This window comes from Balaenoptera acutorostrata, chromosome 18, assembly GCF_949987535.1.
Source record: "Balaenoptera acutorostrata chromosome 18, mBalAcu1.1, whole genome shotgun sequence".
NCBI classification, from domain to species: domain Eukaryota; kingdom Metazoa; phylum Chordata; class Mammalia; order Artiodactyla; family Balaenopteridae; genus Balaenoptera; species Balaenoptera acutorostrata.
The window spans coordinates 18625698-18653105 of NC_080081.1; the positions used below are offsets into that span (position 1 = coordinate 18625698).

The 27408-nt window shown below is 37.0% G+C and overlaps 1 long non-coding RNA gene across 4 annotated transcripts in view; it reads left to right on the forward strand.

Annotated features, from left to right (window-relative positions):
• Positions 1–1057: 1057 nt before the first annotated feature.
• The window catches only part of LOC103011723 (uncharacterized), a 142665-nt gene continuing 116314 nt past the window's right edge, over positions 1058–27408 (forward strand). For 2 of the 4 annotated variants that reach the window (XR_009005989.1, XR_009005988.1), the window contains exons 1-2: positions 1058–2999; positions 12669–12772. This is a non-coding gene — a long non-coding RNA (uncharacterized LOC103011723). The remainder of the gene's footprint in view (positions 3000–12668; positions 12773–27408) is intronic. The other 2 variants (XR_452422.3, XR_009005990.1) reach the window with 2 other exon arrangements.

Below are 27408 nucleotides of genomic sequence, written 5' to 3' on the forward strand. Positions count from 1 at the left end.
CATAGAAACGTTTCCAAAGTTGCATAAGAATGGTGTTTGAGATTAATTCTCATAGTAATTTATCAGCTCAAATATATTGATACTTTGATTTTCAATTCACATAGTAGGCAGAACTAGCAGCCACTTGCCAATGTGAAGTGAAATCACAGGAGAGGATAAGGACTTAGAGAGGTGTGAAAAAGAAATTTTATAATTTATCAAAACAAAACGTTATGAACAAAAACCTTACTGAATAAACCCAGGTCCCTGCCACCAAGGAGTGTACACGCTCCAGAAAGTTGTGAATGAGCAACTGAAATCATTTTCATTCATAGACTCTTTTAAAAAAAGAAATACCATAGGCAGTCATAAATATAGTCATGTCACTTTTTTTTTTAATAAATTTATTTACTTTATTTATTTTTGGCTGTGTTGGGTCTTCCTTACTGCACGTGGGCTTTCTCTAGTTGCGGCGAGCGGGGGTTACTCTTTGTTGCAGTGCACGGGCTTCTCACTTTGGTGGCTTCTCTCATTGTGGAGCACGGGCTGTAGGCACACGGGTTCAGTAGTTGCGGCACTTGGGCTCAGTACTTGTGGCTCACGGGCTCTAGAGCACAGGCTCAGTAGTTGTGGCACACAGGCTTAGTTGCTCCGCAGCATGTGGGATCTTCCCGGACCATGGATCGAACCTGTGTCCCCTGCATTGGCAGGCAGATTCTCAACCGCTGCGCCACCAGGGAAGCCCCATGTCACTGTTTTGATACTTCTTTTTCTTTCTGTTTTATGTTTTTTGTTGTACAAGAGGATATTAATTAGCTTAATTAGATGGTATTGAAAACAAACAGAAATTTCATTTGAGAATAATTACAAAGCAATGTCTCCTTCTTTCCTTTGTTTCCTAAAGGTCAGTGTGACCCTGAGACTGAACCAAATATAGTCCAGTCCCTATCCAAGAGGAACGCTCATCAGATTTTATAGAATTACTTGAAATGCAACTCATCACTCTGCGCTGAATACAGCAACATTTTGATAAAACGAAACTATCAGAATAAAAGAGAGTTTGGAACTAGTGAACTTCAAAGAGAACATATTACTTTCAAAATTTGATCATTTTGAAATTAATGCAACCTAATGCAAGCATTATTGTCTTAAAATGATTACTGAGATATTTCATACATTTAATGAAGAAAATTGAGAAATTTCATAAATAATAAAGCTAGTGTGCTGTGATTTTGAAGGCACAAAGTTAGAGCGAATGATTTGAGTTGCAGCGTTTTATTATGTAAAATAAGTGTCAATATCATTGATTTGAGTTATAGCGTTTTATTATGTAAAATAGGAGTCAATATCATTGATTTGAGTTATAGGAGTTTACTGTCTAAAACAGGTGTCAATATCATTATTACTTCACTTTCCAGGATACTTTATAAGCTCTTAATATAATTTAGTTTAGTGGAGTGCACAGCAAAACAAGTAGTATTCTCTGTTACTACATAACTATCTTTGCAACAGCTGTGCATTTACCACTCTCAGCTGCTCCAGTTATATTAATCATCCCTTTAACAGCCTGACACCTGTCTCTTATTATATTTGAGAACAGTTGTTAATTTCTTTAAATTTTCCCATCCCTCTTAGTGCCTTTGCACTGCTTTATTTCTCTAATGCACATTTATATGGTCTATTATATTAATTCTCTCATTTAATCTTGAGAACTTAAAAATTATTAGGAAGTTAATTGTTCAGGGATCAGAGGTTTTTCTCACTTACAGCATAACTCTGTTAAATGACACAGTTTGTTCCAGCTTCTTGCTGACCCTGCAAGGGATTGTCTAGAACAAAGAGTTCAATTACTTTCACAGTGCTAATCATATATCATTATGTAGAGGCATGGATCCTTAATTCCCAAGCCAGCGCCCGAAGCAGCGTGGCAGCAATAAAGGACACATTCCAAATTCCTCTGTCCACTGCAGCATGCAGGTAATAACTGAAGAATAAAATAAGTGCGTCTCCTTGGCTATGCTCTTTACTAATTTGAATGCTTGATGCCTACAATGAATCATGTTCCATTAATTTTTATTCACCGACACAAGATTTTTGTCAGAATTGATTTGAGATGCATTGTTCCAGGACAAATATATATTTACACTTTATTTTTTTGAGAACTTTTCCTCCATGATTTAGGAAACACTTTCTGGTCCTTTGTAATTTTTCAAGGTACAAATAAAAGTCAGGAAATAACACTGACTTTTGAGTCTCACAGGTAAAGAATTCCTCAGCGTTAACAAAGCCTGAGCGCTCCTTCTCCCCACACACTTTTAGACACAGAGGTTAATGTGTAATCCAGACCATTCTCTTGCTCAGCTATCCCAAGGTCAACAAAGAAACTGAATCAGAGAGAAGAATATTTTGTTTGTTTCATAGGCAGGGAAATGGCTTATGAAATCTCAGAGCAGGGTGTAACCTCATTAAGATAAATGTAAAAATAACTCACCAATCATAAGTTATGGAAACAGGAAATCAACGCCTGTGTTTTACAACAAAGGCACTCTTACATTTCCGGCATAAAAAAAGCTTCTGTTACCATTTTCTTTCCTCTCCTCCCCCCTCTCCTGCTATCCTCTCTGTTTGGGCAGGAAACTTGGCTGACTCTGCTCAAGTTGTCTGCTGCCCTTTTGTTCTATCATCTGCCCAGCCGTGGTGGGAGAAGCCTGATAAATTTCCCCCGTCCCCCCGTGAGTAGGATGAGTAACTTCCAAATCTGGGAGAGTTACAGTCAAATTGCCTTTTGGAAGAGAAACATGGATAGTGAGTGCAGTCCTTACTGTTAAACGCTTTTTTCTTGCTAAAGCTGCTCAGGATCTTATCACCTATTTTTTTACCTGATGTTTTGCAGGCTCCACGTAACTAAGAGCATTAGAGATGTTCTACGGTTGCAAGCACATCATTTTATTTACAGAAAATAACTCCAAAAGGAGTTTTGTATTGTAATCACTTCAATCAAGTAGCGAGATTGGCAAGTTGTAAGCTTGAAATTGTTCCATTGTATTTGTTTTGCTTGATTTTCCCCCAAATTGATTTTCCCTTTCTTTCTCTCTTCCTCTCTCCCTTCCTCCTTCCCATCTTCTTTCATTTCTTCTTTCTTTTTGGTAAGTTACTCTGTGCCCTATTGTATTCCACGTACCTAGCTCCTACACCTGGACTTCAGTCGATGATATTCAGCTAATGTTTCTTCTGTGTCTCTTTTATAAATCATCTGTAAATATAGCTCATTATGTAATCTATATTTAAAATGTCTTCTATTTTACACAAGTCGAACCTAAGACATTGGAGTTTTCTGTTTTTCAGTCCCTTCCATAGCATAATGTTGAAACTAAATATGTACTCTGCTTCATATAACTGGGAACTAGTATTTTTTGCATACATAGTCATTTCTATAGATATAGCAGATTCTTTTTAGGGTTAACTGGTAATCTGTTGCCTTTATCTGTTATGTAATCCACCTTGAGGACTGTGAGACACAGCTTACAAAAGTATCACTGTGTTACCTTGTAAATATTTAATAACGTGACAGTTCCTCCAAGTTTAGGTAATCAGAGCACATGACCCAATCAGGTTGAATGCAACCACACGGGGAACAGCCTGGGACTGGAGAGTTGGCAACTGTAATTAATCATTAATTGACTTATGTATACCTGGGATAGGTCAAAGTAGCGATGATTATTAACCTTGCTTACAATTTAAATAGCCTAGGGATCTTTTAACAAATACCAATATCACACCAATGGAATCCGAGGTGGGGCCTGGGCACCTGTATTTTAAAAAGCATGCTAAGTGATTCTGATGCAAGCGAACCTGAGAATCCTTGGGTTTGAATCTCTTAGTAATATCAATGAAAAAACAAAACGGTTTGGGGTCATTTTAACCAGGTCATCAACTATTGCTCCTACATGCTCCTGACCCTCTTACTACTCTTTTTTCACTTTCACCCTTTCCTATTTATGAAAATATAAAAAGTTTGGGTTGGACTCATAATCCTGCTAAATCAAAATTTGCTTTGCATATATTAGCTAAGGCCTGGCTACCCTCTTGGCATCAGTCTCCATTTCAGAAAGTATTTCAAATTAGCTTTCTTAAATATGTCATGATCTCATTTGAAAAACTGTCATTCTGAAGTTTATGTTGTAAAAATTTGTTTACATTTATATATATATATATATATATATATATATATATATATATATATATATACACATATATATATATTTCTTTTTTTTTTACCAGTGGTGATTTTTTAACTCAGGCTTATTGAGGAATAATTTACATACAGTAAATTTCACCATTTCAAAATGTACAATATGTTGAATTTTGGCAATGTATATAGTAATATAATCATTGCAATTGAGATATAGCACATTTCTATGACCCCAAACAAGTTTTCTTTTGCCCCTTTGTAGTCAGTCCCCTCCTCCACCATCACCACGGCCCCTAGCAACCACTGATTTGATTCTTGTCCCTGTAGTTTTGTCTTTTCCAGAATGCCACTAAATGGTATCATGCAATGTGTAAGGTTTTGTGTCTGTCTGCTTTCACTTCACATAATGCTTTTGAGATTCATCCATGTTGTTGCATGTATCATTCCTTTTTACTGCTGAGTAGTATTTCATTATGTAGATGTATACTATAATTTATATGTCTATTCACCAGTTGATAGATATTTAGGTAATTTCCAGTTTTGAGCTATTGCAATAAAGCTGCCACAAGCATTCATGTAGAAGTCTTTGTGTGGGCATATGTTTTTATTTCTCTTGGGTAAATACCCAGGAGTGGGATTTCTGGGTTATGTGGTAAGTGTATGTGTAACTTTTTAAACATCTTTATTGGAGTATAATTGCTTTACAATGGTGTGTTAGTTTCTGCTTTATAACAAAGTGAATCAGTTATACATATACATATGTTCCCATATCTCTTCCCACTTGCATCTCCCTCCCTCCCACCCTCCCTATCCCACCCCTCTAGGTGGTCACAAAGCACAGAGCTGATCTCCCTGTGCTATGCGGCTGCTTCCCACTAGCTATCTATTTTACGTTTGGTAGTGTATATATGTCCATGCCACTCTCTCACTTTGTCACAGCTTACCCTTCCCCCTCCCCATATCCTCAGGTCCATTCTCTAGTAGGTCTGTGTCTTTATTCCCATCTTACCACTATGTTCTTCATGACCTTTTTTTTTTTTCCTTAGATTCCATATATATGTGTTAGCATACTGTATTGGTTTTTCTCTTTCTGACTTACTTCACTCTGTATGACAGACTCTACCTCCATCCACCTCACTACAAATAACTCAATTTCATTTCTTTTTATGGCTGAGTAATATTCCATTGTGTATATGTGCCACATCTTCTTTATCCATTCATCTGTCGATGGACACTTAGGTTGCTTCCGTGTCCTGGCTATTGTAAATAGAGCTGCAATGAACATTTTGGTACATGACTCTTTTTGAATTATGGTTTTCTCAGGGTATATGCCCAGTAGTGGGATTGCTGGGTTGTATGGTAGTTCTATTTTTAGTTTTTTAAGGAACCTGCATACTGTTCTCCATAGTGGCTGTATCAATTTACATTCCCACCAACAGTGCAAGAGGGTTCTCTGTTCTCCACACCCTCTCCAGCATTTATTGTTTGTAGATTTTTTGATGATGGCCATTCTGACCGGTGTGAGATGATATCTCATTGTAGTTTTGAGTTGCATTTCTCTAATGATTAATGATGTTGAGCATTCTTTCATGTGTTTGTTGGCAATCTGTATATCTTCTTTGGAGAAATGTCTATTTAGGTCTTCTGCACATTTTTGGATGGGGTTGTTTGTTTTTTTGATATTGAGCTGCATGAGCTTCTTGTAAATTTTGGAGATTAATCCTTTGTCAGTTGCTTCATTTGCAAATATTTTCTCCCATTCTGAGGGTTGTCTTTTGGTCTTGTTTATGGTTTCCGTTGCTGTGCAAAAGCTTTTAAGTTTCATTAGGTCCCATTTGTTTATTTGTGTTTTTATTTCCATTTCTCTAGGAGCTGGGTCAAAAAGGATCTTGCTTTGATTTATGTCATAGAGTGTTCTGCCTATGTTTTCCTCTAAGAGTTTGATAGGGTCTGGCCTTACACTTAGGTCTTTAATCCATTTTGAGTTTATTTTTGTGTTTGGTGTCAGGGAGTGTTCTAATTTCATACTTTTCAATGCACCTGTCCTGTTTTCACAGCACCACTTATTGAAGAAGCTGTCTTTTCTCCACTGTATATGCTTGCCTCCTTTATCAAAGATAAGGTGACCATATGTGCGTGGGTTTATCTCTGGGCTTTCTATCCTGTTCCATTGATCTATATTTCTGTTTTTGTGCCAGTACCATACTGTCTTGATTACTGTAGCTTTGTAGTATAGTCTGAAGTCAGGGAGCTTGATTCCTCCAGCTCCATTTTTCATTCTCAAGATTGCTTTGGCTCTTCGGGGTCTTTTGTGTTTCCATACAAATTGTGAAATTTTTGGTTCTAGTTCTGTGAAAAATGCCACTGGTAGTTTGTTAGGGATTGCATTGAATCTGTAGATTGCATTGGGTAGTAGAGTCATTTTCACAATGTTGATTCTTCCAATCCAAGAACATGGTATATCTCTCCATCTGTTTGTATCATCTTTAATTTATTTCATCAGTGTCTTATAGTTTTCTGCATACAGGTCTTTTGTCTCCTTAGGTAGGTTTATTCCTAGGTACTTTATACTTTTTGTTGCAATGGTATATGGGAGTGTTTTCTTAATTTCTCTTTCAGATTTTTCATCATTAGTGTATAGGAATGCAAGAGAGTTCTGTGCATTAATTTGTATCCTGCTACTTTACCAAATTCATTGATTAGCTCTAGTATTTTTCTGGTAGCATCTTTAGGATTCTCTATGTATAGTATCATGTCATCTGCAAACAGTGACAGCTTTACTTCTTCTTTTCTGATTTGGATTCCTTTTATTTATTTTTCTTCTCTGATTGCTGTGGCTAACACTTCCAAAACTATGTTGAATAATAGTGGTGAGAGTGGGCAACCTTGTCTTGTTCCTGATCTTAGTGGAAATGGTTTCAGTTTTTCCCCATTGAGGACGATGTTGGCTGTGGGTTTGTCATATATGGCCTTTATTATGTTGAGGAAAGTTCCCTCTATGCTTACTTTCTGCAGGGCTTTTATCATAAATGGGTGTTGAATTTTGTCGAAAGCTTTCTCTGCATCTATTGAGATGATCATATGGTTTTTCTCCTTCAATTTGTTAATATGATGTATCATGTTGATTGATTTGCATATATTGAAGAATCCTTACATTCCTGGAATAAACCCCACTTGATCATGGTGTATGATCCTTTTAATGTGCTGTTGGATTCTGTTTGCTAGTATTTTGTTGAGGATTTTTGCATCTATGTTCATCAGTGATATTGGCCTGTAGTTTTCTTTCTTTGTGACACCTTTGTCTGGTTTTGGTATCAGGGTGATGGTGGCCTCGTAGAATGAGTTGGGGAGTGTTCCTCCCTCTGCTGTATTTTGGAAGAGTTTGAGAAGGATGGGTGTTAGCTCTTCTCTAAATGTTTGATAGAATTCGCCTGTGAAGCCATCTGGTCCTGGGCTTTTGTTTGTTGGAAGATTTTTAATCACAGTTTCAATTTAAGTGGTTGTGATTGGTCTGTTCGTATTTTCTATTTCTTCCTGGTTCAGTCTCGGCAGGTTGTGCATTTCTAAGAATTTGTCCATTTCTTCCAGGTTGTCCATTTTATTGGCATAGAGTTGCTTGTAGTAATCTCTCATGATCGTTTGTATTTCTGCAGTGTCAGTTGTTACTTCTCCTTTTTCATTTCTAATTCTATTGATTTGAGTCTTCTCCCTTTTTTTCTTCATGAGTCTGGCTAATGCATTATCAATTTTGATTATCTTCTCAAAGAACCAGCTTTTAGTTTTATTGATCTTTGCTATCGTTTCCTTCATTTCTTTTCCATTTATTTCTGATCTGATCTTTATGATTTCTTTCCTTCTGCTAACTTTGGGGTTCTTTTGTTCTTCTTTCTGTAATTGCTTTAGGTACAAGGTTAGGTTGTTTATTTGAGATGTTTCCTGTTTCTTAAGGTAGGATTGTATTGCTATAAACTTCCCTCTTAGAACTGCTTTTGCTGCATCCCATAGGTTTTGGGTCATCGTGTCTCCATTGTCATTTGTTTCTAGGTATTTTTTGTTTTCCCCTTTGATTTCTTCAGTGATCACTTGGTTATTAAGTAGTGTATTGTTTAGCCTCCATGTGTTTGTATTTTTTACAAATCTTTTCCTGTAATTGATATCTAGTCTCATAGCATTGTGGTCGGAAAAGATACTTGATACGATTTCAATTTTCTTAAATTTACCAAGGCTTGATTTGTGACCCAAGATATGATCTATCCTGGAGAATGTTCCAAGAGCACTTGAGAAAAATGTGTATTCTGTTGTTTTTGGGTGGAATGTCCTATAAATATCAATTAAGTTCATCTTGTTTAATGTATCATTTAAAGCTTGTGTTTCCTTATTTATTTTCATTTTGGATGATCTGTCCATTGGTGAAAGTGGGGTGTTAAAGTCCCCTACTATGATTGTGTTGCTGTCGATTTCCCCTTTTATGGCTGTTAGTATTTGCCTTATGTCTTGAGGTGCTCCTATGTTGGGTGCATAAATATTTACAATTGTTATACCTTCCTCTTGGATCGATCCCTTGATCATTATGTAGTATTCTTCTTTGTCTCTTGTAATAGTCTTTATTTTAAAGTCTATTTTGTCTGATATGAGAATTGCTACTCCAGCTTTCTTTTGATTTCCATTTGCATGGAATATCTTTTTCCATCCCCTCACTTTCAGTCTGTATGTGTCCCTAGGTCTGAAGTGGGTCTCTTGTAGACAGCATATATATGGGTCTTGTGTTTGTATCCATTCAGCCAGTCTGTGTCTTTTGGTGGGAGCATTTAATCCATTCACATTTAAGGTAATTATCAATATGTATGTTCCTATTCCCATTTTCTTAAATGTTTTGGGTTTGTTATTGTAGGTCTTTTCCTTCTCTTGTGTTTCTTGCCTAGAGAAGTTCCTTTAGCATTTGTTGTAAAGCTGGTTTGGTGGTGCTGAACTCTCTCAGCTTTTGCTTGTCTGTAAAGATTTTAATTTCTCCATCAAATCTGAATGAGATCCTTGCTGGGTAGAGTAATCTTGCTTGTAGTTTTTTCCCTTGCATCACTTTAAATATGTCTTGCTATTCCCTTCTGGCTTGCAGAGTTTCTGCTGAAAGATCAGCTGTTAACCTTATGGGGATTCCCTTGTGTGTTATTTGTTGTTTTTCCCTTGCTGCTTTTAATATGTTTTCTTTATATTTAATTTTTGATAGCTTGATTAATATGTGTTTTGGTGTGTTTCTCCTTGGGTTTATCCTGTATGGGACTCTCTGTGCTTCCAGGACTTGATTAACTATTTCCTTTCCCATATTAGGGAAGTTTTCAACTATAATCTCTTCAAATATTTTCTCAGTCCCTTTTGTCTATTCTATTTCCAGGATTTTGGATCATCTTTACTATCATTATTCTGAATTCTTTTTCAGGTAGACTGCCTATTTCCTCTTCATTTGTTAGGTCTGGTGTGTTTTTACCTTGCTCCTTCATCTGCTGTGTGTTTTTCTGTCATCTCATTTTGCTTATCTTACTGTGTTTGGGGGTCTCCTTTTCACAGGCTGCAGGTTCGTAGTTCTCATTGTTTTTGGTGTCTGTCCCCAGTGGCTAAGGTTGGTTCAGTGGGTTGTGTAGGCTTCCTGGTGGAGGGGACTAGTGCCTGTGTTCTGGTGGATGAGGCTGGATCTTGTCTTTCTGATGGGCAGGTCCACGTCTGGTGGTGTGTCTTGGGGTGTCTGTGGCCTTATTATGATTTTAGGCAGCCTCTCTGCTAATGGATGGGGCTCTGTCCCTGTCTTGCTAGTTGTTTGGGATAGGGTGTCCAGCACTGTAGCTTGCTGGTCATTGAGTGAAGCTGGGTCTTGGTGTTGAGATGGAGATCTCAGGGAGATTTTTGCCATTTTGTATTACGTGGAGTTGGGAGGTCTCTTGTGGACCAGTGTCCTGAAGTTGGCTCTCCCCTCTCAGAGGCACAGCCCTGATGCCTGGCTGGAGCACCAAGACCCTTTCATCCACATGGCTTAGAATAAAAGGGAGAAAAAATAGAAAGAAAGAAAGAGGATAAAATAAAGATAAAATAAAGTTTTTATAATAAAAAATAAAAAATAATTGAGAAAAAAATTGTTTTTTAAAACAAAGCAGTTTTTTAAAAAACATTTTATTTATTTATTTATTTATTTTTGGCTGTGTTGGGTCTTCGTTTCTGTGCGAGGGCTTTCTCTAGTTGCGGCAAGTGGGTGCCACTCTTCATCGTGGTGCGCAGGTCTCTCACTATCACGGCCTCTCTTGTTGCGGAGCACAGGCTCCAGACGCGCAGGCTCAGTAGTTGTGGCTCACGGGCTTAGTCGCTCCGCAGCATGTGGGATCCTCCCAGACCAGGGCCCGAACCCATGTCCCCTGCATTGGCAGGCAGACTCTCAACCACTGCGCCACCAGGGAAGCCCAGAAAAAAATTTTTTTAAAGTAAAAAAAAAAAAAAAAAGGACTGACAGAACCCTAGGACAAATGGTGAAAGCAAAGCTATACAGACAAAATCTTACACAGAAGCATATTCATACACACTGACAAAAAGAGGAAAGGGGAAAAAATAATATATCTTGCTCCCAAAGTCCACCTCCTCAATTTGGGATGATTTGTTGTCTGTTCAGGTATTCCACAGATGCAGGTACATCAAGTTGATTGTGGAGCTTTAATCCGCTGCTTCTGAGGCTGCTGGGAGAGATTTCTCTTTCTCTTCTCTGTTCGCACAGCTCCCGGGGCTCAGCTGTGGATTTGGACCCGCCTCTGCATGTAGGTCGCCTGAGGGCATCTGTTCTTTGCTCAGACAATACGGGTTAAAGGAGCAGGTGATTAGCGGGCTCTCGCTCACTCAGGCAGGGCGGGGGGGAGGGGCACGGAGGCGGGGCGAGCCTGCGCGGCAGAGGCCGGCGTGACGTTGCACCAGCCCAAGGCGCGCCGTGTGTTCTCCCTGGTAAGTTGTTCCTGAATCATGGGACTCTGGCAGTGGCGGGCTGCACAGGCTCCCGGGAGGGGAGGTGTGGAGAGTGACGTTTGCTTGCTCACAGGCTTCTTGGTGGCGGCAGCAGCAGCCTTAGCGTCCCACGCCCGTCTCTGGGGTCCGTGTTGATAGCCGCGGCTCGCTCCCGTCTCTGGAGCTCGTTTAGGCGGCGCTCTTAATCCCCTCTCCTCGCGCACCAGGAAACAAAGAGAGAAGAAAAAGTCTCTTGCCTCTTCGGCAGCTGCAGACTTTTTCCCGGACTCCCTCCCGGCTAGCCGTGGCGCACTATCCCCTTCAGGCTGTGTTCACGCCGCCAGCCCCAGTCCTCTCCCTGCGATCCGACCGAAGCCCGAGCCTCAGCTCCCAGCCCCACCCGCCCCAGCGGGGCAGCAGACAAGCCTCTCGGGCTGCTGAGTGCTGCTCGGCGCCGAGCCTCTGTGCGGGAACCTCTCCGCTTTGCCCTCCGCACCCCTGTGGCTGCGCTCTCCTCCGTGGCTCTGAAGCTCCCCCCCTCCGCCACCCGCAGTCTCTGCCCGCGAAGGGGCTTCCTAGTGCCTGGAAACCTTTCCTCCTTCACTGCTCCCTCCCACTGGTGCAGGTCCCGTCCCTATTCTTTTGTCTCTGTTATTTTTTTTTTTCTTTTGCCCTACCCAAGTATGTGGGGACTTTCTTGCCTTTTGGGAGGTCTGAGGTCTTCTGCCAGCGTTCAGTGGGTGTTCTGTAGGAGCAGTTCCACGTGTAGATGTATTTCTGATGTATCTGTGGGAAGGAAGGTGATCTCCGTGTCTTACTCTTCCGCCATCTTCTCCTCTCTCTCTCTATTTTTTTAAGTCACTGAATTCCATTGTTTTACTCTTTGAACTAATGCTTTCTCTTGTTTTTCCAAAAGTCACTGCCTTCAAAATTCAGACATCCCTTTAATTCTAATACAAAAGGATTTTGTAATAAACATCATGTTCAAGTTTATAATTTTATAGGCTGATAATTAATGGCACTCATGTATATTATTGGGTCTGTTCCAACTTCGTTGTCTCCTGATTTTTAAATAAAATCATATCTTATATAAAAATGTCAAATTTTGTAACTTTCAAGTTTTTTCATGTAAATATAGTCACAAACCAGAACATACACTCTTAGTTCATGTATCTAAGTTCATGATTATTTTTAAAAAGTCACATTAAATATATTCATTTTTACTTTTCTTTCCTAATCCTCAAGAATGCTTTTCCTTTTCTTTGTGTGGCAATCTCCAATCCTTTTTGTCTTCTAGATTCTGGATTTGCTTTTTTTGTTTTTTCTCATCTGTTGTACTTTATGAATGGCCAGTGTCTGGCACATGTACCATATATTGATTAGTTCTTGCTGCAAAACAAATTACTCAGAAGTTCCATGGCTTAAAATAACAGTCATTTGTAACTGTTCTTGTCTCTCTGAAGGTTGGCAGAAGTTCACCTGATGTAGGCTGGGCTCAGCTTTGTAACTTTGCTTCTCTGTGCAGATTTATGGGATGCCTGGGGCAGCTCTTCTTCAGGCTGTGGCGACCAGGATGGTTTCCTATTATGTATCTCTCATCCTTCTGATATGACCACAGCACCACTTGAGGTATGTTTTTGTTTTTTTTTCATAAATCTATTTTATTTTTATTTATTTATTTTTGGCTTCATTGGGTCTTCATTGCTGCACCTGGGCTTTCTCTAGTTGTGGCAAGTGCGGGCTTCTTATTGCAGTGGCTTCTCTTGTTGCAGACCACGGGCTCTAGGGTGTGCGGTCTTCAGTAGTTGTGGTACGTGGGCTTCAGTAGTTGTGGCGCACGGGCTCAGTTGCTCCGCAGCATGTGGGATCTTCCCGGACCAGGGCTCGAACCTGTGTCCCTTGCGTTGGCAAGCGGATTCTTAACCACTGCGCCACCAGGGAAGCCCGAGGTATATTCTTCTCATGAAAACGGCAGAGAGCAAGTGGAAACACGGGAGGACATTAAGGTCTTGGTTCAGAAATTGCTTACTTCTACCCACATGCCATTGACTGAAACAAGTTACAGAGCCAACCCCAAGTCAAAGGATAGAAAAGTCTACCCTGTCCTTCCTGAGGTCATGCAAAAGTATGGATGCAGAAAGAGGGTTGGAATTGAGGCAATTAGTCAATCCATGACACAGCAATACTTATTCTTGTGCTCTTGGCTGATGTCATTTACCTGTTAAATCAGTCTTTCCTATTGAGCTAAGATTGGTCTCAGAATTGTTCTCAAGTCAGTGTTCTATGAAGCTATGCAAAATTGATCCCCTAATAGAGTAGGAACTGTTTTCCCTTCCTTATCTAGTGTTTGCTTTCTTCATGTTGATTGTTTCTTCCTCCTTTATATTAAACATTAAAATTTGGTCTAGATTGGCTGACCAGTATAAAGCATTAGTTACTCAACATATTTTTATTTAACAAATAGTTCATTTTTGCCTTCTGTTAGGACAAGACTGCAGGGAGGGATGACACTTCTCTGCCCTCTTAAGGGCAGATGTATGGCCACTGACTTATGTTCCTAATGGAACGTGAGCAGAAGTGACCCATGTTTCTTCCAGGATGAATCCTTTAATTTTGAGACTCTTCCGTGCTTTTACCCTTGCCATGTGGTCATGGAAGCAAATATTGATCTGGAGACCCTGGGTCATTACATAGAAAACAAGATTCCCCTTAAGCATCAGCCAGACTCACCACCTATTTGCTTAAGTGAGGAATAAGACTTTTTTAGGCCACCGAGATTTTGGGACTTTCTGTTACCCCAAAACTTAACCTACTGTGAACAAACTGTGTTTTCCCAAAACTGAAGCTGAAGATAAAGATACGTATAAATGAATGCAATTCACTGGAGCCAATTCACAATTTTAGATGAACAAGAACAATATAATCATAGAGGTCTAGGAAAAGAAGACCTCAGCAGACAAATGTGAGTGATTTTCAATAGTTCTTTTTCTTATCATGGGTAGCAACTCAAATTGATGGCCTTTGAAAGAGCTCTCATGCTGATCACTATATCTACCCAAGTAGGAGAAAATTTAAAAAAACAAAACAAAAAAAACTAAGTGAGAAAAGGAGAGGCTTAAAAATACCAAGCAACATGTGAACGTCAAGTCAGCATTTGTGTTTCACATAATTAAATTTAAAAATTAAAAAAAAAAAAAAAAAAACACCAAGCAAAGGGGGTATCCTTAGCAAATTTTCCTTTTCTGCTGTCACTCCCACCTGACTGAACTGATGTTTGTATATGGGGGTATTGATTGGGAAGGTATCTTTGAAGAAGTTGTCTGAATATTCAGCCTTTGTTTTACATCAGGCTAATCTTGGACTGAAATTTAATACGCTGCTCTTACAACTCTCTGAATTGATTTATCTTTTGCCTGCCCTGCAAAATTGATTTTTGACATTTATTTTGGTATCCTGGAAAGTACAAAGTTGAGACTTTGATATATTTGTGGACAGAGACAGGTAATATTTTTTTTGACATTTGGCAGAGAAGTGTCCTAATTCATAAAATATTTAGGGACATTCTTAAGAATGTTCAGGAACATTGCTTCATTCGTAGGGACCCAACCAGTCCCTTGAGAAAGAACTTGAACACTATATATAGTTAGGGCTCAGATATATAGAAACAGACTGATAGACTGATGGGCCTGGAAGCAAGGATGGATATGAAGAGTTCCTGTTGGAGAATTACCATGAATGAGAAAGGAATCTGGTAATGTAGGCCAGAATAAACAGGTAAGGATGGATGTCAAGTGTGGTAGAAGTACTAGGTATAGAATGAAGCTGTGCTTTAATACTCTCAAGTCCAGAAGGTTATCAGTGCTCATGGGCTTTGAGAAGAAAAGGGCTGAGATAAACACAAAAGCCTAGGGAACTGGAGGCATGGTTCTCCTGTGACTAACCACCGCCCCAGCCCTCAGAGACCTGAAGGTAAGATGTGGGAATCACTTACTTATTTCCTGAGATAAAAAAAAAAAAATTACCAGAAACATGACGGTTGGTCGCAGCATAAATATGGAACAATGAACTATCCCAGTTTACAGACAGCAAGAACTGAGAACTCAAAGTGCAGAACAACTGTTGGAAACTGATCATATGTGAGACACACCCCTCATGTCAGGACTCCCAATAGGAAAGAGACTGTACTTTTGGAGCCATAAAAATGGTAAGGTTTGGGTGCCTAGAATATAACTGAAACTATCTCTGGAAGATGATAAATCTGAAATCTGAAATATATATCTCAATTTTATATGAAAGATACATCTTCAATTTCAGTTTAAGATTAGCTTGATATAAAAGCAAAGGCTGAATAGACAACTTCTGTAAAGATATCTTCCCAATCAATACCTCCATATTTAAACCTCAGGGCAAACATTTTAGTGAAACATACATACATACAAAAAGAGGACTAATAATGAATGTAGAACTCAAGGAACTTCCACAAAATGAACAGATAAGTAACTCCAGAACCCAGATCAAGAAATGGAATATTACCAGCATCCCTGAAGCCTCTTCATTCACCCTTCCAGTCAATATACCTTCAAGACTGACATAGCGTAGTTTTGCTTGATCTTGAACTTTGTATACATGGAACCACACAGTAGACATTTTTTGTATCTGGCTTCTTTGACTCAACATTTTATGTCTGAGATTTATTCCTTTTGCATGTAGTTTTAATTTGTTAATTTCTTATTGCCCTATAGTAATCCACAGCATGAATATAGCACAATTTATTTATCCATTCTACTGACGATGGATTTTTTTTTCCAGCTTGAATTTACTAGGAATGGTGCTAATGTGAACCTTCTAGCATATGTGTTTTGATGAGCATTTGTACAAACTTCTGTTCTTTGTATAACTAGGCATGAAATTACAGGGTCATAAGAGGATGCATATATATAGCTTACTGTAATGAACAGTTTTCCACACTGGTTGTACCAATTTACATTTCCATCGACAGTATATGAAATTTACACTTGTTCCATGTCATTACTAACACTTGATACCGTCTTTTATTTTTTCATTTTAGCCATTCCTGTGTAATTATAATAGCCTCTCACTGTGGTTTTAAATTGAATTTCACTGATGACTAATGATGTTGAGCACTTTTTCATATGTTATTAGACATTTTGATATATTTTTTAATGAACTGTTCAATTTTTTTGTGGCTTTTTTCCTATTAGTTTGTCTTTTCCTCATTGATATGTCTTTGATAATTACATATTATGTCAGAACATATTCTGAATTATTTCAATATTTTAAAGTTTGTTGTCTTTCATTATGGCCCAGATTATGGTCAATTTTGGTAAATAGCCCATAAATATTTGAAACAAATGTTAATTCTATCACTCTAGCACATTTTACATATGCTAATTAGGTAAAGTTTGTTAATTTTAGATATTTTATATCTTTACTATTTTTGTATGATTTTTCTGCCAGCTATCTAGAGACCTGTGTTAAAATCTTCATATATGATTGGGGATGCACATTTTCTTTATTTCTGTAAAATTTCACTTACATTTTTTGAAACTATGTTTTTGGATACACATAGATTTAGGATTGTGATATCTTTCTCTTGATTGATCTCTTTAGCATTATGAAATATGCCTTTTTATCTGTGGGAATCCTTCTTGCCTTAAAATCTAATTTAACTGCTACTGATAGAACTGCACTATGTGTCTATCATCTATCAAGTATTATTATTAGCATGGTACAGGTTTTCCTATCCTTTTTTTCTCAAACTTTCTGTGTTCTTGTGTTTAAAGTGTGTTTTTCTTTTTATAAATAGTATATAGTTGGATGTAAGCAGCATGTAGTTTGCCTTTTATTTGGGGTATTTAGTCTAAATTCATTTAATGTAATATTGATGCAGTTGAGTTTATAGATACCATTGTATTACTTGTTATCTTTTTGGCCCACCTGTATTATGTTTTCTTTACTTCTGTGCTTTTAATTTGAATAACCAAATATGATTTTTTATTATTTAAATTTTCTCTTCTAAAAACAATGTGGTAGCTGCTAGCTGCAGGTGGCTATTTAAATAAAATTAAAATTTTAGTTGCTCAGTCATACTAGCCACATTTCAAGTGGATAATCATCTCATATGGCTAATGGTTAAGATATTGTCGGTATAGATATAGGACATTTCTCTCATTTCAGAAAAATCTATTACACAGTATGGTTCTAGAGGGTGCTACCTGCATCTTTATTAGGGTCTACCTTAAATTATTATTTTTACCACTTGCCTCATAATGCTAGACTACTCTTTTTTTTTTAACATCTTTATTGGAGTATAATTGCTTTACAATGGTGTGTTAGTTTCTGCTTTATAACAAAGTGAATCAGCTATACATATATCCCCATATCTCCTCCCTCTTGCGTCTCCCTCCCATCCTCCCTATCCCACCCCTCTGGGTGGTCACAAAGCACTGAGCTGATCCCCCTGTGCTATGCGGCTGCTTCCCACTAGCTATCTATTTTACATTTGGTAGTGTATATATGTCCATGCCACTCTCTCACTTTGTCCCAGCTTACCCTTCCCCTTCCCTGTGTCCTCAAGTCTATTCTCTACATCTGTGTCTTTATTCCTGTCCTGCCCCTAGGTTCTTCAGAACCTTTTTTTTTCTTTTTTTTTTTAGATTCCATATATATGTGTTAGCATATAGTATTTGTTTTTCTCTTTCTGACTTACTTCACTCTATATGACAGACTCTAGGTCCATCCACCTCACTACAAATAGATCAATTTTGTTATTTATGGCTGAGTAATATTCCATTGTATATATGTGCCACATCTCTATCCATTCATCTGTCGATGGACACTTAGGTTGCTTCCATGTCCTGGCTCTTGTAAATAGTGCTGCAATGAACATTGTGGTACATGACTCTTTTTGAATTATGGTTTTCTCAGGGTATATGCCCAGTAGTGGGATTGCTGGGTCATATGGTAGTTCTATTTTTGGTTTTTAAAGGAACCTCCATACTGTTCTCCATAGTGGCTGTACCAATTTACATTCCCACCAACAGTGCAAGAGGGTTCCCTTTTCTCCACACCTCTCCAGAATTTACTGTTTGTAGATTTTTTGATGATGGCCATTCTGACTGGTGTGAGGTGATACCTCATTATAGTTTTGATTTGCATTTCTCTAATGATTAGTGATGTTGAGCATTCTTTCATGTGTTTGTTGGCAATCTGTATATCTTCTTTGGAGAATGTCTATTTAGGTCGTCTGCCCATTTTTTGATTGGGTTGTTTTTTTTTTTTGATATTGAGCTGCATGAGCTGCTTATAAATTTTGGAGATTAATCCTTTGTCAGTTGCTTCATTTGCAAATATTTTCTCCCATTCTGAGGGTGGTCTTTTCGTCTTGTTTATGGGTTCCTTTGCTGTGCAAAAGCTTTTAAGTTTCATGAGGTCCCATTTTTTTATTTTGGTTTTTATCTCCATTTCTCTAGGAGGTGGGTCAAAAAGAATCTTGCTTTGATTTATGTCATAGAGTGTTCTGCCTATGTTTTCCTCTAAGAGTTTGATAGGGTCTGGCCTTACATTTAGGTCTTTAATCCATTTTGAGTTTATTTTTGTGCATGGTGTTAGGGAGTGTTCTAATTTCATTCTTTTACATGTAGCTGTCCAGTTTTCCCAGCACCACTTATTGAAGAGGCTGTCTTTTCTCCATTGTATATTCTTGCCTCCTTTATCAAAAATAAGGTGACCATATGTGCATGGGCTTATCTCTGGGCTTTCTATCCTGTTCCATTGATCTATATTTCTGTTTTTGTGCAAGTACCATACTGTCTTGATTACTGTAGCTTTGTAGTATAATCTGAAGTCAGGGAGCCTGATTCCTCCAGCTCTGTTTTTCTTTCTCAAGATTGCTTTGGCTATTTGGGGTCTTTTGTCTTTCCATACAAATTGTGAAATTTTTTGTTCTAGTTCTGTGAAAAATGCCACTGGTAGTTTGTTAGGGATTGCATTGAATCTGTAGATTGCTTTGGGTAGTAGAGTCATTTTCACAATGTTGATTCTTCCAATCCAAGAACATGGTATATCTCTCCATTTGTTTGTATCATCTTTAACTTCTTTCATCAGTGTCTTATAGTTTTCTGCATACAGGTCTTTTTTTTTTTTTTTTTTTTTTTTTTGGGTTTTTTAAAACATCTTTATTGGAGTAGAATTGCTTTACAATGTGAATCAGCTATATGTATACATATATCCCCATATCCCCTCCCTCTTGCATCTCCCTCCCACCCTCCCTATCCCACCCCTCTAGCACCGAGCTGATCTCCTTGAGCTATGCAGCTGCTTCCCACCAGCTATCTATTTTACATTTGATAGTGTACATATGTCAACTGCATACAGGTCTTTTGTCTCCTTAGGTAGGTTTATTCCTAGGAGAATATGCTAACTCTTATACTTTTCTAGAATGTTGTGTTATTATTGTCATTCATTTAAATTCTATATATTTTAGTAAGCTTTTAATTTTCCATTTGCTTTATAATTACAGAAAAATTATGAAGATGCTACAGAGTTTCTATATAAATCACACCCAATTTGCCCCATTATACATCTTACATTATTATAATACTTTTGTCACAGTTAACTAATATTGACATATTATTAATGAAATTCCATACTTTCTTCAGATTTTCTTAATTTTTACCTAGTGATCTTTTTCTATTCTAGAATCCTATCCAGGATACCAAATTATATTTAGTTGACATGTCAATACATTTTTAAAAATTCTCAAGACTTACTGTTACTTTGTACCACTGATATTTGCTTGTATGTGCCCTGCCCCCAGAAAGAATGGCTGCAGATATTCAGGTCACTTCTGCGTGGTTCTTCCACGTCCAGTTTATTAGTTGCTAGTTTTTGTTGCTTCTGCAGTAATATGATGTTTTAAATAAATGTGACTTTTGTATTTTATCTACCTTTTGTAGTCCTTTGTGGGAGCATTGGTGTAGTATGAATAACTCAATCCTTCTCTTAGTTCAGATTTTCTAGATTTTATTTTTGTCTGAACGATGGCTTTTCAGAGCATGGAGATTAGGATAAATATGGTACATGTTTAGCCATAAAATTATTATTTATAAAATTACTTTCAGAAATAAAAATAACATTAAGAAACTCTCCACATAACCCTGAAATGTATAAATATTTTCATTTTTTTCTCATTATTTATGGTAAATTTTTATAGTGCCTTATACAACACTGTCTAATATTACAGCATGTTGACTCTATGTACCTACCATTTTGAGCACAAATAAGCCTTACTTTGTTGTAATACAGAGTGAGTTCATTAAGACCATAGGTGCAAAGGAACAATTATTTTTTTAGTTTCCTTAATGTTGTTTTGTGAACTTTCTTAGTAAGGCCCTTTGAACTTGCACGATTTCTGCCAAGGGTAACCTGTTCGCGGGCTTTGATACTTTGTCTTCATAATTCTCAGTTTTCTGCCTAGTAACAAAGTTTGTTAGTTAAGCTAATAGCCATGAATTGTGGTTCATTAATTGAAACTTCAGATTCACTGGTTTTAATAAAAAAGCCCACAGTCACTTCTTAAATCACTTTCAGATGAAGTTAATTTCTTCTAATCATTTTTGTTGTTGTTGCTTCTTTTTCAATCTTTGTGCAAAAATAATTACTAGAGATTGATTCATGAAAAATAACTAAATGATTCAGTTTGTACAATGAGTAAACTAGAAAACATAAAATCCTGATATTCTTTTCAGGTGATATCACTTCAGAATGATCTGATAAATAGGATTAAAAAAACTGGAAAAGATTTTTATAATCTTTTTTTTTCCAGTTTTTGAGATTAAATAGTAAAAAATGTAAGAGAGACAATTATTTAATTTTATGAAGACCTTAACGTGGCAAGTTTTAAATTTTAATTCACTTTCTTGGTGTTATCACAAAGTACTTTGTTTCAAGACAGCATCATGTAGTTCTGAACTATTTTTTCTTTTTCCTAAAATTATCTCAGTAAAAATTCCAAATATACAAGAAAAATATTTTACATATAACACAAATTTAATATATATGTATGTGTATATATATATGTTAACACATACATACAAGCATACACACACATTACAAATAGAAATATAAATAATATTCTGTTGAATCTGTAATGGTAGAAAATATAATTTTCAATTGTCCCATATCTTGTCACCTCTCGGGAGAAAAGTGATCTTCATTATGTGGTCAGCTTTCAAAGTTGAGTGAAAGTTTACTTGCTAGTTACAGTGCTTGAACTCCTGTATAGTAAATTAGGTTCTACAAAGCTCCCATGTATTTACTGGAGTTTAACAAAACTGCATGATTTTGTACTACTTGGGTATCAGCAGGAAGCAACCCCTGGGAGAAGAAATCGCAGCTGGGAGCAATTAAGACTGATTAGTTTGTGGCTGAGGAAATCAAAATGGAAAGAAACTTCTCTTGGGGGGAATTAGGAGCTGCATTCCCAAGCATTTCCGAATTAAGTGCAATTCTCAGAGGAATTTAAGATTGAGGGAAAAATGTGAATTTCAAATATTTCGAGGTTTTCTCAGCTTATTTAACTTCTGCATAATCACTATGTGTTGACTCTTGGATATTTGAAGGAAAAGAAGTTCAAGTAAATTGACCAACTTTTCTTTTTACATATTTCCCTTTTTCCACATAGCTGAAGTTTTCCTTAATATTTTCATTTGCCATTATAGACAGAATATAGATGGTTTCATAACTTTTTACTATTCATTTTATAGCGATTGGGTTAGCTGTGCTTTCTGAGATATTGGCAAAGCATAAATATCAGTTCTCTTGAAAAAAATACACATTATTGTGTATGAGATTGGTCTGAATTATCTTTCAGAAACTGTAAAATAGTCCAGTTGAAATTTTAAGCAAGAAATATGCAGAAACTTTTTACGTAATTCCTGAAACTGCCATCTTGGATAAAAAATTGGTTTCTAAAGAGCTAGTAAGGATGTGCTTAATAAAGCAAAATAAATTAAATATAATAATAGAATGCATAGTTTATACTGGTTTCTTTTCCTTTATATTTGAATTATAGGTATGCATGAGAAACATATTTCTTTTGAATAGGCTGAATTGGGTTGCTAACAAATTATAATGTAAATGTAAATTAAATAGGAAGTTGTTTTTCTAGATTTTTAAAAATAATCTATCAGAGATTCATTTATTCTCAATTCTACTTGTTAGTTGGTATTAACCTTGTTTTATGTGGATACCTTTGTTACTGTATTGAACCTTCTATAGCAGAAATATGACAATACTAGGATGTTATAAGCAATAATGATTCTATTTTTCTTTCTCTTAACAGATAGAATGGGTTATTTTCATATATAACCATCTATCTAACATGATATTAATCTGTATCCAGATTTTCAAAATAATCTTTAAAAAAATTTTTCCTCTTGCCTTTCATTCCATCTCTCTCTCTCCCCTCTCTCACTATTGGGTGTGCTGAAAATATTACAGATGAGGAGCAAAGTGAAGGCCAATATTTGAAAACATATTCCAAATAATCACTTTGAAGGACTGAAGGTACAAAGGGCATAAAGAATGTAAGAGAAGGAATGCATAATTATTAACTACAAAAGATATGGCTTGGTGGGGTGATAAATAACTGAACCAAAAATTGCCTTGAGTTTTATTTCTAGATATACCTCTGTGTCACCTCAGTTAGTTTCCTTTAATTTATTTCACTACTTTAACCACTTTAGAGAGTGACTATGCTAATTCTGGATGTTTGGATAACCTTAATGTTATACTTTTAGAAAAAGCTTCATTAAAAATATATTGAGAATCATACATGTTATTTCTGGTCTGGGGCAATTATTAACTAAATTATAGGAAGTCATGGTTCAAAATTCTGCAATTGCTGACCAGGGATATATGAAAAGGGATGGTTATTGCCCCAGTTGATTTTCTGTTTCCTAAACCAGTACTCAACTTTTTATGTTCACATCCCATGAGTTCTTCTATAAAAGAACCCAAGTTTCAACATAAGAAACACAAAAGCTCATTTCCACATTGGAAATGCATATATTTGCCTGCATTACAAAGACATTCACAGTAAGATCTACCAACATAAATCACTGCATTAATGTTGGGGGTATATATTCTTGACACTGGAGATTTTATATCTGATAATACTGTTTTTCTCGGGCAGGACAAAATACATTACTATCATTAGTAGTTTAATAGAGCTGCTACCTACGCTGACAAGACAGTAATAAAAAGGCCAGCACATTGCGAGTGAAGTGGTGTGGAGCCTACAAAGAACCACAGAAACCATTAGAAAGAAAGCCCCGGAAATTAGTTAAGCACAAGTCTCAATTTCCAAGTTTATCCTATATGATCCATAGCAGGTCAGGTCAGCAATATATTCCTACTTGCAACTGGATGTGGGAGTTAAATTATCAATAGAAAGAATTCTTGGAACATTTAGGAACGCACTTCTTGTCACCAGTGGTCTTCAAACTGGGACACATATAATCTGGGAGTGAAAGAAAACTTTCCAAGGGGTAAGAAAGCCTGGGTGTTTTTAATGGACAGTTTTCAGATCTTCCACTTTACTATGAACTCTTTCCTAAAATTAGTCTGTGACTGCTTTCACAATAATACTTCTTCCATTTTATCAAAGTAAAGCATCCCTCTTCACCCCAAATCTTACTACAGAGTTTTAGACCCCTTTGGATACTTCTGTGAAAGCTTTAAGGGCTGACAAAGCACAAAAACCCTCAGAGATTACCATCTTTCCCTCCTTGTACATATTCTCTTAAGCATACAGTATGGCATTAGAAAGCAGGGTATTTTGCTCTGTATGGGATCTTCATGGAATCTTCTGAATTCAGGTGTTTGGTAGCGTTGCACTGTGGGATTAATGGCCACATTTATTCAAAGGTTTTCTTTTTCTTTTCATCATCTGTCCTCTTATGAAAAATGCACTCCTTTAGCAGGAGAGTCTCATGAAAGCACATCTAAACAAATATCAGTATGAAATAGTGAACAGTAAAAATGTTTTTCCCATGTATGTAAAAATAAACCATTCTTTTCCACTATTCTCAATATTCATCCTTGGAAAGATTTTTAAAAATTACCTTCAAATAACCAAAGCAAACATAGATTATTGACAATGCCTTTTAAATTCTAACTGAAATATTTTCAAGTGCTACCAATTTGTTCATGATTCATTGACTAAAAGTCTAAGGCTAGGATTTTGTTATGATTTCTTTGAGATTCATAATAAGTCATATTATGAAATATTTATTCCAATTATGGCTAACCCTTATCTTATTTTACCATCTAATATTTAATATTTTCTGCCATCTATAGACAAAGTCTAAAATCACATAGTAGCTCAGGGATAGATTTAACAGTATATGCCTTTCCATTTCATTGAGTACATTAAAAAAGTTCAGTCATGATATATATAGTTAAATGAGTTGTTTCTGATTTTGATGCTTGATTATTTAATTATTCTACTAAGTTGAATCTAGGACTTCAATACTTGCACATAAACATTTTTCAAAGAATACAGATAAGTTTAATTTTAGCTATTATAGTATATTCAGTTATATTATATCTCATTACAAATTAAAGAGAAACTATATTTTTCTACTCATTTTCTAAAGTTATAAATGTGGATAAAATAAATGCATTTGGATCTTTATCAGTTTAATCTTGATGAGACAACCTTTAGTAATCAATATTAAAAGTATTTTATTTCTTATAGAAGGGAAGTTAGATTGTGCCATTCAGGCTATATTGAGAACACTTTTCACAAATAGAATAATCAAAATATGTCAGTTCAAGGTTTGGATGGAAACAGTATATTTTAGAAAAATTGATATTATAAAAAAGTTATTAAAAATATTGTATTGGAAAATATATATTGACGTGAACAATGTTCTGACTTTTCCCCACCCTTTCTGAGTATTCCAGGTGTGTTGAGGGGTCCCCAAGACCACCCATAGGTTTGGTGGTTTAGTAGGAAGACGTGCAGAAATCAGCATATAAGTCAAAAAGAAGTGTCCCCAGCTGAAGGAGTTATGGTCGTAATTAATGGTCACTTAAGTCTCGGTAAAGCTTTCCTGACGTACTTCTTACACACTCAGAAATTAAAATCTAATGTCTGAGCAACAAATCCTGTTGCAGACAGGTGGTTTCAAATTTTCTGCTTTCAAAGCAATTGGAGGACAAAATATTTGAGTTGGTAGCTGACATATTACTTAAATCATTGTTGATGATATAGCATGTGTAAGAGCCCTTTCATTCATTGGTCATTCATTTGTTCAAACATGTATTCAGTAAATATTAATTGAGTTTAAAGTCTATTAGGAGAAACTGACTATTACGATGTAGTAAATGATGTGATAGTAGCATGTATGAGAAATGTGGGTTCACAAATTGGGGTCACCTGAATCAGATTGGTGTTCTGGAGGAGTTGGTAGAGAACATGGGAAAGGATGCAGCAAGTTCAGGTTTGGATCTGGCTTTTAAAAGATATGTATTTTACCAGTAACTTCCATCTCTAAAGGTTAAAACTTCACACGATATGCCCCTCAGTGGGGGAATGGATAAGCAAACTGTGGTTCATCCTCACAGTGGAATATTACTGGGCAACAAGCAGGAACAGACACTGATCCATACACTAACATGAGTGGATCTCAAATGGGCTATGCTAAGTGAAAGAAGCCAGATTTAAAGGTATGCTTCTGTTTATATGGTATTCTGGAACAGGCAAAATTATTAGGACAGAAAACAAGTTGGTAGTTGCTAGGGGATTCGGATAGGAAGGGCTGACTGCAAAAGGCATGGGGGGATTTCTGGAATGATGGAATTTTTCTGTATCTTGGTGGTAGTGATGTCTCAGAACTGTCCGCTAAAAAGGGTGATAAGTACCTTAATTTTAAAAAAAGCAAGTAAGAGTTCATATGACCTTAGCTGTATTCCCATAGGTGCAGCTATGCGCGTGCACACACACATCCATTCACAAAGCTGTGGGTCACTCGTTCCTTGCTGTTCCTGTTTCCCTGTGAAAGGGTCCCCAGCAGTGCTTCTCAACTGGAGTGCTACTGGATTTTAGGCAGGATGAGTGTTCATTGTCTGGGAGTGTAGTGTGCTCTGTAGGATGTTCGGCAACTCTGGCACTCACCTGCTAAATGCCAGGAGCACCTACATACATTTCCCAAAGTCCCCTGGTAATATATCTGCACCCCTGCTGAAAACTACATGCCGGACATTTTTTCTGGACTCTCTCTATGTAGAAAGGAGTAGTTCTCTAATTTATCAGAGAAGAGGAGAGAGCTGGCATGTTTGCCTCACTCTTTTTTGTGGGAGAGAACTGCCTACCTGTAGAGAAGGTACACTCTAGTCTGCTCTCTTCCATGAGTAGTGGAATTGACTTTGCTTCTGCCACATCTTGGGATTGGGAAGTGTGAAAAGGAAATTCACATGAGTGTTAGCAAGCCATCTGCCAGCTCACCTGCCTTGTGTCCTATGAGCTAGCTTTTAGCCTTAAGGGAACTGGCACTTTAGTCTCCATCAGTCTGATTGCTGTATCTGTCTTATCAGAGTTTGGGAAGGAAGGAGAGGAATGTGATATAGAGACCCCCTGCCCCCACCTCAAGTTTATGTAACATTCATTAGAAGTATTAGAAGTATCAAAGGGTTACTACATAGCTTCCAATCTTTAGTTCCTAGCATAACACACACACTGAGCATATTAACCCAGACCTTGGAACTCAAAGTAATACTAAGGCACTGAACTTTCTGGAATTAGTTCAATAGGTGTGTATTAAAAACTAGTGCTATTTGCGTCTCACAGCACACCAGTTGTTTGAGTTCTTCATCCACCTTCGAATGTTTCAGGTCAGGGTTATATAGCAGCAGTGTCTCCCGTGGTAACCCAATGTTAGGCTCTCTAATTGTGACACCAACTGATCTACACTAACTCCTGCACTGCAATTTGTACCCTGCATGCAGCATAGATGAAACCACCAGTGTTAGGTGGAGACAAGCTTTCCCTTTGAAGCATGGAACCACTTTAAAAAAAACAACAACAAGAAAGTCTTTATTTTGTGGGATAATGGAAGTGTCATAACATGGAACATTATCAGATCTTTCTGTCAGTGACTTTAAAAGCTAGACGCACTACCACCTACATCCTGAGGTTGAAAATTCTTGTTTTAAAATAGTGTTGATGGCATTCTGAG